The 11,686-nt window shown below is 38.1% G+C and overlaps 1 long non-coding RNA gene and 2 pseudogenes across 1 annotated transcript in view; all 3 read right to left on the reverse strand.

Annotated features, from left to right (window-relative positions):
* Positions 1-252: 252 nt before the first annotated feature.
* On the reverse strand, positions 253-681 carry LOC108535467 (60S ribosomal protein L17 pseudogene; annotated as a pseudogene).
* On the reverse strand, positions 680-1,306 carry LOC108535468 (alpha-enolase-like; annotated as a pseudogene).
* Positions 1,307-10,395: 9,089 nt separating this feature from the next.
* Positions 10,396-11,686, reverse strand: part of LOC108535471 (uncharacterized) — a 19,467-nt gene continuing 18,176 nt past the window's right edge. Inside the window, exon 3 of the long non-coding RNA XR_001887238.1 lies at positions 10,396-11,203. This is a non-coding gene — a long non-coding RNA (uncharacterized LOC108535471). The remainder of the gene's footprint in view (positions 11,204-11,686) is intronic.

The raw sequence follows: 11,686 nt of genomic DNA on the forward strand, positions 1-11,686 counted from the left end.
TTTTTTCTTTTTAAAGTCTGATGGAGACTTTATTTTATCAGTTGATTGACTTCCTCAGTCCCATTGGGAAAGGTGAAGGGTCAACAGCCAGGCCTTTAGGTGATGAATGAGCTAATGTGATTACATAAAATGTATTTTTATCACCTTTAGTTTGGGGGAACTATTGAAAATGAGAGTAAACCTTAGACTGTAAATCTTCATCATTGATCTAACTTTTTTTTTCTTTTAATTACATTTATTTTAATGCTGAATTTACTCCCGTGCCATAAAGTTTTGTTTCTTCAGTTTTTTCTGGGATATCTTTTTCTTCTGGGCAACCTCCTCTTCTGGTTTAGGAACAATCTGTTCCTTTTCAGTAAGAATCATCTCAATGTGGCAGGGAGAGTTCTTGTATGGGTTAATCCGACCACGAGCTCTATAGGTCCGTCGACGCATCTTAGGTGCTTTGTTCACTTGGATATGCTCAATGACCAGAGAATCTACATCTAAACCCTTAAGTTCAGCATTACTCTCTGCATTTTTAGGCATGTGCAGCAAAAATTCAGCACTCTTTTTGGGCCACGGACCTTGTGTCCAGCCCCACTGCTTGGCCTGGGTACACCTGCCAACTCCACCATTGTAACGTCGGAATGGTACACACTGTTTCTGTAGAGTGACATCTTTCAGATACTTCGTGTTCATCCCCCACATTGGTGGCATCTTTCCTGTATTTCTTCCTGATGACATTCTTCAGGTTGTGGTAAACCTCGGCTCCAATGCACCTGGCTTCCCTGAAGTTTGCTGCACCAACTCGGAGGATCATGAACTCCTGCGTGGCCAGCTTGTTGCCGGCATAAGAACCGCCATTGATGACATTGAAAGCCGGGTTTGGCAGGATGACTTCAGAGTTGCCAGCCAAGTCAGCGATGTGGCGGTACAGGGGGACCCCCTTCTCAACGGCACCAGCTTTGCAGACGGTGAGGGACACCCCCAGAATGGCGTTTGCACCAAACTTAGATTTATTTTCTGTTCCATCCATCTCGATCATCAGTTTGTCAATCTTCTCTTGTTCTGTAACGTTCAGTTTCTTGCTAACCAGGGCAGGCGCAATAGTTTTAATGATGTGCTCAACAGCCTTTGAGATACCCTTCCTTGTATAGCGAGTCTTATCATTGTCCCGGAGCTCTAGGGCCTCATAGATACCAGTTGAAGCACCACTGGGCACAGCCGCTCTGAAGAGACCTTATGAGGTGAAGAGATCAACCTCAACAGTGGGATTCCCACGAGAGTCAAAGATCTCCCTGGCATGGGCCTTGAGAATAGACATGGTGAATTTCTAGCCACTGGGTCTCGTGGCCTAGGAGAGGAAGCGGAGGGTGCAGCAGACACCGAGGTAAGAGTGAAGCCAGTGAGGTCTGTGTGCTCCGGGTCCCCACAGCTACATTGATCTAACTTTCATGTCATAGTTGCTATATCTTTTTTTTTTTTTTTAATATGAGCTAATATCTCACTTTCTTTACTTAGCAGGAAAAAGGTGAGAAAATTAAAATAGAGCAAAACCTTGGGATTAAGGGTATGCAGATAAGTGGCTCTAATATTTCTTTGATCTTGATAATACAGTTAATTCTTTTATATTCCTAATTGGCAGTAGGAACTTATTGCCACAAGCCTGTGAAACTTTGTTGGATTCTGATACAATTCTAACTAGCACATTGATTTTTTCTTCTTTTTAAGAATGTAAACTTCTCTCCTTTCTCCTTCCCTTAGTGTTCCAGTCATCAAAGTATATGATCTCAAGTCCTTCTCTTTGATCTTTCTAAATGAAGAATGGCACAGAAAATTAAAAAGTAGCCCAATAAACTGAAAATAATTTTTTCGTATTTCTTGAGGTTTTATTATATTCTTATTATATCCTTTGTATGACACAGAACTAACTATTACTTAACTCTGGATGTGCAACTCTAGCTACTGACCACAGAAGGTCATAAAGCTTCAATAAGACCCTTATTTGATCAGAGCAGATGTTTAGGGTAATAACAGTGAATAGGGGAAATGAATAATGAATATGCCTTTGGGTAAATTAGCATCAAATTCAGGTTTTATAAGTTTAAATTTATATATATAAATGCTGACTTATCCCAAACCAAAACAAACAAAACAAAACAAAACTTGCAGAAAATGCTTGGAGGATACCTCGTATGTGCAGAGCCCTTGGAAGAGTAATGGAATGAAAAGATGAATGGAGCATCACGTCTGATCTTAAACAGCTAATTTTTAGTGGGGAAGAGATACTGGCTTATAAACAGCCATAGCTGGATGCACATGATTCAGTTTTCCTTTCTTAGAATTCTTTTCTGATTCTACACAGACGGTCACAAATTCAGATGCCTACAAGGAGCAGGCAGGTAAATACAATTAGTGAAGACAATGAGAAAGGTGGCTAATTGAAGGACACATGGTCATTCTAAAGGTAGCCACTGCTTTTCAGCTCCAGTTATTGCTGAGTGGCAACATGAGCCCAGTGTTGCAATTTCTTTTAATTAAGTTTCCAAGAGAAGTTGAATTTGATTTTTTGGGGTGAAATCTCCCAATTTTTAAATATTGGCAGATAACATCGTTTTAAAAAACACTGTATAGGCCAAACAAAACTCTGAGAAAAACAGGCTACCATTTGTGAGTTCTGCATTTCCCCCACCTTCTGGTTGGCCTTATCCATTATCATGGGCTTTATACCTATAACTTGCAAATTACGTATCTCACAGTCACCATGGATGGTAGCTGATTTTTCCTTTAAGATCAGATTTTATGCTCTATTCATATTTTCATTCCCACAGTACTTTGTCATGGGCTCTGCATATATTAGGTATTCTCTTAAACATTTTCTGGAGGTTTTTATTTTGCTTTGTTTTTGTTTTGGGATAAGTCAGTGTTTGTACATAAAAACTTTATAAAATCTGAATTTGATGCTAATTTATCCAAAGCTTTTGGAAATATCTCTCACTCTCTGTGCTGTTATAACTTCCTGCTCTTAGGAAGTGTTGGTTCAAGTGACAAATGTGTGGAGCTGATCTGCAAGAAGTGTATGCAGGGTATAGACAGTACAGACTGGAGACTTGTGTGCATTTGCAGTTCAAGGGTAGAGCACTGACTTCCACCCCAGCCTTAGCTCACAGGACTTGACCTGCTGCTCCACGTACTGAGGAAAGGTTGGTATTTTCTCTCTCTGTTTTTGTTCTCTCTCTGTCTTTTTTTTTCTTTTCAAGAGCCAGTCACAGAAGAGTCATTTTTGCACTGGGCTGGCAATTCTTTAAGTGCCTTTAACCAAGGCATGCATATTTTCATGTTTAGAACATATGTATTCCCCTCAATTTTTTCTTACGTGCTGCATTTTCCTTGACTCCTCAAATTCCTCGGAATTTATAGTCAGTAACTTCTAAATCTTCATCCTTCACTATTTGTTTGAGTTCTAGGCCTGCTGCACAATCTGTAATTTAACATGTTCAAAATGGGATTTAAAAAATTTCTCTCTCCTTGATGCTCCTTTGGCATTCTCTCCTCAGTGATTTTTATCACCATCTCCATTTTTGCAATCAAGAAATACTAATCCCAGATTGCTTTCTCACTTTTATACCTAATCAGTCAATAGCTCCTGATGATTCTACTTTCAAACCTCACCTCTGTCCTCTACACCCTGTACCACTCCCTGAATTCAGACTTCCATCATTTCTTGCCTATACTATTGCCAGCTTGCACCAGTCATTTCTCCAAGCAAGCTGTTCTATTCTCTGCCACTAGGACTTCTAAAATGTGAGTTTTCACAATGTTTTTTCTTTGCTTAAAAACTTTTAGTGGCAGATCGTTACAGTTTTAAAAAACAAATTCCCTGGCATGGACTACATCTTGACCTCAGCCTTCTTCAGTTTTATCTTCCATACCTTAACTATGTCTCTTGCTACATGTACAATTTCTTTTCCGTAAATAAACCAGGCAGTTTTACTTTTCCATGTTATTGTACCTGCTATCCCATTGCATGAAAGGTTGTTTGTGTCTGTGGAGACACTTGGGAAGAATAATTTCTTTGAGAAAGACTTAGAACTCCTCAGGAGATTTAAAAGTTTTCTTCTCTGTATTGCCATACTACTTGTCACATACCTCTATTACTGGATTTGATGTATTATACTTTGTATAACTACATCAGTATCTTCACGACTGTGCTGTATTAACCTTTTGGTGAGAGATCAACTTATTTAAGAATCTGATAAAACTAAAACTCCACTTCCCCAGAGGAAAACACTTGAGAAGACATGTTAAATCTCACATATAGTTTAAAATAATTTAAGATCTCTTTAAAGTCCATCTGTGAGCCCCAGATTAAAAAACCTTATACAGAAGATGAGTCCTTCAAGGGCAGAAAGGACCACATTGTTTCCATCTTTTTAGTATGCCTAGTAAGGATTGTTAGCAGTTATCACAATAATACTGCTTAACAAACCAGCCCAAAACTTAGCTGCTTAGAATTGTAACCATTCATTTAGCTCAAAATTCTATGAGCTGCTAATCTGGTCTGGGCTCAGTTGGGTGGCTCTTCTGCCCTTGGCTGGACCTCTACATGCATCTGCTGTTAGCCACATGCAGATTAGGCAACTCTGTTCAGGACATTTTTTGGGGGGAGGGGTAGGGGTGGGACAGGATTTCACTCTTCTTGCCCAGGTCAGAGTGCAATGGTACGATCTCAGCTCACTGCAACCTCCACCTCCTGGGTTCAAGTGATTCTCCTGCCTCAGCCTCCCAAGTAGCTGGGACTACAGGCATGTACCACCACACCTGGCTAATTTTTGTATTTTTAGTAGAGATGGGGTTACTCCGTGTTGGCCAGGCTGGTCTTGAACTCCTGACCTCAAGTGAACTCCTGACCTCAAGGCCACCTGCTCGGCCTCCCAAAGTGCTGGGATTACAGACATGAGCCACCGTGCCCGGCCTGGGACATTCGTTAGTAATCATCTAGAACACCTCAGCTCTCTTGCATGTAGTCTCATACCCATCCTGGACTTATTGTGTGGGTTAGTGAGTTTTCAAAGACATATGGTGGAAGTAGACCTAGACTGGAACTGACACATTACCACCTCTGCCATGTTTTGTTGGCCAAAAAAAAGTGCCAAAGTTAGTCCATATTCAAGAGATGGGAAAATATACTCACTTTCTAATAAGAGGAACTGCAAAGCCACATTGCAAAGAGCATGTCGATATAGAAAACAGGGCCATTTTTGCAATCAATCTACCATAGAAGCATGTAGTATACTCAAATAGTTGTTGAATACAATTTTTTGGAAGTGAACCCCAAATTACAAAGAAAACTAAGATAAAATGAAAGAAGAAAGGAAAGACATTCTAAATAATGGGAATGATGTAGCTATTTTGTGATAAAATTTTTTTTCCTTCTGCAGAGGTTTTACATGAAGGGAGGGATCAAATGATTAAAAGGTTAATACAGTGTTTATGTATGTGATTGTTTGTTTACTTAAATGTGTCCCATCACATTCCAAAACAGATGCAAGAAAACTTAGTGATGAAAGCATAAGTACTTTAAATATTCTAAGAGAAAATCTGTGTGTACAGTGTTACTTCACTATCAAAATGTTATTCTTGACTGTAGATATATACTTAGAATTATCTCCTGGATGGCACTTAAGGACAATAGAGCTACATAATATTCCTATGAATAAAATGAATTGATCTCATTACTCTAAGGAAGAACTATACCTACATAATTTCAATGGGTGAGAATTACTCTTGTGGCTTCTTGCTTCTACTATAAAGAAAAGCCTTTCTCATATGTAACCTTGGTCTTCCATATTGCAGATTTAGACCATTTGCTTTTTAAACCAAAGTTTATAGATTTCTCCCTAACTGGTTTCCAAGACATTTTAGACCAATAGTCTCTATATTTTATATCCATATTAATAAACATTTTTATGTATGAACAAAATTAATTTGTTTGTGAGTTATATGCATATGCTATGTACCAATATATTATGCACTTTATAAGACATATGTAAGATAGAAAATAACATAGGCTTAAAATAGATGAAAGAAAGAATACTCTAAAATTATTTTACTTATTTTGCTTAAGATACCTAGCTCTTTTGCTCTCATTAGTGAGAGTTGTATGATTTAATATGCTTTAATATGTTTTAAAATCCTAGTTTAAAACTCGATTTTAACGAATTCACAATCTGACAGTTTTGAATTTTGATTGCCTTATCTTAAAAAGATCCCTAGGAAGTATTTTTAGATCTGAATGGAATCTACAAATGGAAGGAATGAAGGAATGGAAGGAACCCATCATTGACTAGGCTTACTAAATCATGATGGTCATTTCTCTAGTCTATATTTCAATTATGCAGAAACTTCTGTTGAAATTTGGATAAAATTTTTTATCTTCTCTGATGTTAACCACTTGTTCTTACAAATAATTGGGAGTTGCTTGTTACTGGTTTACCAACTGAATTCAAAACCATTAAAACTCTTTGATAAATTATTAAATAGCTTAAATGTTCCATTTCTAAGTGTAAGTGTTCAGTTATGAACATTTTTATAGGGCTGCATTTGTATAATTATCAGCAACAACACACATAGGGATGGAAACACTTTAAATATGTTTTCAAAATGTTCTCAGTATAACTTGAATTTCTTTCAAAGAACAATTACTTTAAATTCATTGTGAAAATATCATCTTTACCTTGAAAGTAGATGGTGTGTGTGTTTCTTGTTTTATAATGTCAGCAAACTCTGAGTTATAGAAAATATTTTCATCATTGCTCCATGTCTCAATATCCAACTGTAGACTCCTCTACATTAAAACAATTAATTATAGTAAAATACTTACAATACATATTTACCATTTTAGCATTTTTTAAATGTATAGTTCATTAATGTTAAGTACATTCACATTGTTGGATAACCAATCTCCAGAATTATATGGATCTTGCAAAACGGATACTCTATACCTATTAAGCAACTGTCCATCTCTCCTTCTCCCTAGTCTCTGATAACTACCCTTTCGCTTTCTGTCTCTATGCATTTCACTACTATAGGTACTCATATAAGTGACATTATATACTAGTTTTTGTTATTGGCTTATTTCATTTAGCATAATGTCCTTGAGGCTCATCCATATTATGGCATTTGTGAGAATTTCCTTCTTTTTAAAGGCTGAACACTATTTCGTTGTACGCATATCTGTATCACATTTTGCTTATCTGTTCTTCTGTTGATGGACACTGGGTTGCTTCCACCTTTTGGCTTTTGTGAATGATGGTGCTATGAACATGGGTGTACAAATATCTCTTCAGGACCCAGCTTTCAATTCTTTTGGGTATATACCCAGAAGTAGAATGTATGCATCATATAGTAATTCAATTTTTAATTTTTTGAGGAACTACCATTTTGTTTCCCGTAACAACGATACCATTTAATATTCCCACCAATAGTGCACGAGAATATACTAACTCCAGATCCTTGCCAATGCTCGCTATTTTCTGTTTCGTTTTTTGATAGTAGTCATCCTAATGGGTATTAGGTATTTGACTTCCCTTTATTTGAAGGTTCTAGTTTTTCTAAAATTAAACTTATGAGTGACATTTTGTAGCATTTTGTTACAATAGCTTGCCTATGAATGGTGAAGCAAAAAGATTTCATTTATGCTGCCTCAGTAAACTTATTCCCAAAACCTTTTAAAACATTTCATCGAAGTAGTTGCTCCATCACTGATACACTTACACAATTTTCTTTTAAAATATTGTTTTTGCTAGATTGAGTATTGCTACCGTAATGAAAACTGCATCAGGATAAGGAGCAGGTGCGCTATAAATATTAGTTGAGTGATTTTTGAGAAGGCACATTCTTTAGTACATATCTTTCTGTGGTATATGCACAGGTATATGCGTGCACACACACATACACAAATAGTTATATATTTAACCATTGAAACAGGATCTAGAAAATACCATAAGCTGAGATACATTAGAAACCTGTACTTTCATTGATCTGTAAATCAACTTCCCAACACTACAAAACATATTTTAATTATTTCTTAAAACTTCAGCTTTTTTTTTTATATTAACAGAGGAATACAATTTTGTTGCCAGATTTTTTTTTTTTTTTTTTTTTTTTTTTTTTTTTTTCTGAGACAGAGTCTCACTCTGTTGCCCAGGCTGGAGTGCAGTGGTGCAATCTCAGCTCACTGCAACCTCCGCTTCCAAGGTTCAAGTGATTCTTGTGCCTCAGCCACCTGAGTAGCTGGGATTATAGGTGTATGCCACCATGTCCAGCTAATTTTTAGTAGAGACGGGGTTTGCTACGTTTCACAGACTGGTCTCGAACTCCTGGCATCAAGTGATCTGCTCGTCTTGGTCTCCCAAAGTGCTGGGATTACAGGCGTGAGCCACCATGCCCAGCCTACTGCCAGATTGTTTCACATATGTTATTTTGCAATTTTAAATTAAGGGGTGAAGAAAAAATGAGAACCCAATGGTATGTTTCTTTTTGTACTTTATTATTTAATGAGAAATCTCAAAGGAGACCTCTAAACATCTCTCATCAAGCTTAGTAAAATTTTTCAAAATAATAGATTAAGTATAACATGACTTTAAACTGCACATAAAATTACAGAAGCTTTTCTCCATGTTTATTTTATGACTACTTAAATTTTTTGCTAATTTTGATATGTTCACATTCTTATTAGTCATGTTTCAGGTATATATGGTATATAAGGTCCATTATTATAAAAGTGGATATAAATCTGTATTTCAAATAAACTTAAAATTTTTAAAAATATTTGGTTTGACTTCTTTCCAGAAGTAATTTAATAGTCTTTTCTAAAAAAACCTCACATTATTGTTGACAAGGAGTTTAAAATATGAGGCTTTAGCTCTGTTCTTTTCTTGTGATTGGCTTGTGTTCATATTATTAATATTATCTTCAATTTTTAACTTTGTAGTAGGAATATTTTTCAGCTACCTGTTCATTTCATGAGGTTAAATTTTATTAAAATGGTTAAATCTGTGTGAGGGGAACATGTTGATTGCAATACATTGCAATCCACTGAATGGATGAGGACACCTATGGTAGAAACTGCTGACTGTTAGCCATAATTTGTTTCTTCTTCTTGAGCCCATAACCAGGCTGCATTTCCTGGCTTCCCTTGTAGTTAGGTGTGGCTCTGAGACTAAGTCATGGCCAATGGAGGATGAACTTCAATAATATGTACCACTTCCAGTCTGGTCCCATAAAAAGTCTCCTAGAAGTGATTCTCCACGGTTCTTCCTTCTTCCTGCAGGAAGCAATGCAGATGGCTATGTTAACCATAAGTGGAAGTTGGCAGATCCTCATCTGAGTGATGGCATGGCTTGAGCTGTCCTGCTGATCTCATCACCAGGATGGCTACCTAAGCAAAAACTAACTTTCTATTGCATTGAGCCATTACCTGCTTGGTCTATATGTTACTGCAGCCCAGCCTGCCTGAACTGATGCTACCCCTATCATACCCTCAGCACTTTGAGCCCTCAGCCTTCTTTCAGGAAGACTCACAGTCCACAGGTGGCAGGTGAGAGGTGACGGTCTGTCACCTGGTGTGGACACCTGGTGTCATCCAGATTTTAACTCTTAGTGAGGCTTTCTTTCCTTCTTAGTGTTTAGCTTAAAAGTCAATAGAAATAGAAGTTCTAGTAAATTTTTCCTAGACCCTTGGATTTGTTACACTTCCTTTAGCAAACTATTGCTTCAAGAAACTTGACTCTATGAGTTTTACATTTCTTCACTGGGCCAACTTTGTAATTGCTATAAAATGACAGTGTAAGTAGGAGTTTGGCATTGGTAGGGTTGCATTCTTCTGTAAGAAGGAAAAAAAGAGATCTGATTCTCATTCCATTGTCCTGGCAACAGAAATAAAAGCTACATGAAATATGTAACTTTAATGTATTTTTCATTGCTCATGTGCCCTTTTATGGGATTTCCTGACTGACTTTCTCTATTCCATAGGGTCCTCCGCTGTTAATTTGACATATGCAAAGCATTTCTGTGTTGCTACCATTTTATTTCTTTTTTAAAGAATGAGTGATGGGAAGTAGAGCTCCACCTGAGTTCCAGTCCCATTTGCTGTGAGACTGGGCAATGTGATTCAGCCCGGATCTGACTCTTTCTCACTGGGGTTAGTTTTTGCTTGCGAAAGAATGTTGCTTAAGTTAGCCCTATTCCTGCCTTCCCACCCATGGAATAAATCACCAGTGCAGAAGAGAGTGGCAGTCCAGTTGGTACACTGCCACTAAATAGTTTCATCCTATTTTCCTGGCCCCTTCCCCACCTGCCCATCTTCATCTTATACAAATGGATATTAAGCAAATCTATGAGCATCCGAAGCAGACAGAACTTTTAAAATCAGCAGGGCAGGCTGAATCTCTATCCTCTCGTTGACAGAATTAAACTGATGAGAAAGTGAAACATTACTTCAAATGTTTGCTTAAGGATGGGGAAGTTGGGCCCAACCCCTCCGTATTGCCAAATGTTACATGGAGCATCGTAAAATCAAATTCTCACATCTCGTTGTCCTCCCATTAGATCACATTAAACTCTGGCAATGAGGCCAGCCCGCCTTGGTGGTTTTCTGATTTGTGGTTTGCTCTTGGCTTTCCTCGTAGGCTTTAAAAATGATTTTATTTTGCGAACAAGTCAGTGATAGTCAGACTCTAGAGTAAATTTGCCTGAGCCAACATTTGCAGTAATAACATTTCACATTATCAAGAGTTTCCTGAAGGACTCCAAAGAATGAAAACAAAGAAGAGCTTTTCTGGTAGTGGTTGTTTTTCTTCACATGCTGGTAACCTCCCGCGTAGAGAGGCTATGAATTTAGGCTTTGAAGAGCTCCTCACAAGCATCTACAGTTCTTTGCCTTTAAGGTGAAACTAGAGAACTGGAACAGATTTGGGTTTTCTTGTTTTCTGGCTTGCTGGATATGTAACTGATTCTCCCTTTTCCTTTTCTTGGGTGGCTTTTCTGATTATCTTCTTCGATCTTTCATGGCGTGGGAGCTGGAGGGTGGTGGGCTTGGCAGAGGTTGCCCTGGGTCAAGGAAGGGAAAGTTCAGTTTAGGTAAGTCCAGCTAAGTATTCCAAATAAGGACTTTCTCAATGTTCCTCATAGTGTTTTTCTCCAAAAGTATTTATGCTGCCTGTATAAAGAAAATGAAAAGTGATCTTTAGAATAAAGCATACAGCTGGTTTTTGCAGTACTTTGATGCTGATAGGGATGATGAAAATGGTGATTATGTTATAATGATTCATTAATGAAAAATAATAAGTAAATGAGCTTATGATATTAAAAATGAATGTCACCTAGGTATACATTACCTTGAAGTGTTTTAAGATCAAAATCTGGCCGGGCGCGGTGGCTCAAGCCTGTAATCCCAGCACTTTGGGAGGCCGAGACGGGCGGATCACAAGGTCAGGAGATCGAGACCATCCTGGCTAATACGGTGAAACCCCGTCTCTACTAAAGAATACAAAAAACTAGCCAGGCGACGAGGCGGGCGCCTGTAGTCCCAGCTACTTGGGAGGCGGAGGCAGGAGAATGGCGTGAACCCGGGAGGCGGAGCTTGCAGTGAGCTGAGATCCGGCCACCGCACTCCAGCCTGGGCGACAGAGCCAGACTCCGT

This window comes from Rhinopithecus bieti, unplaced genomic scaffold (assembly GCF_001698545.2).
Source record: "Rhinopithecus bieti isolate Rb0 unplaced genomic scaffold, ASM169854v2 scaffold_12478, whole genome shotgun sequence".
Taxonomy (NCBI): Eukaryota; Metazoa; Chordata; class Mammalia; order Primates; family Cercopithecidae; genus Rhinopithecus; species Rhinopithecus bieti.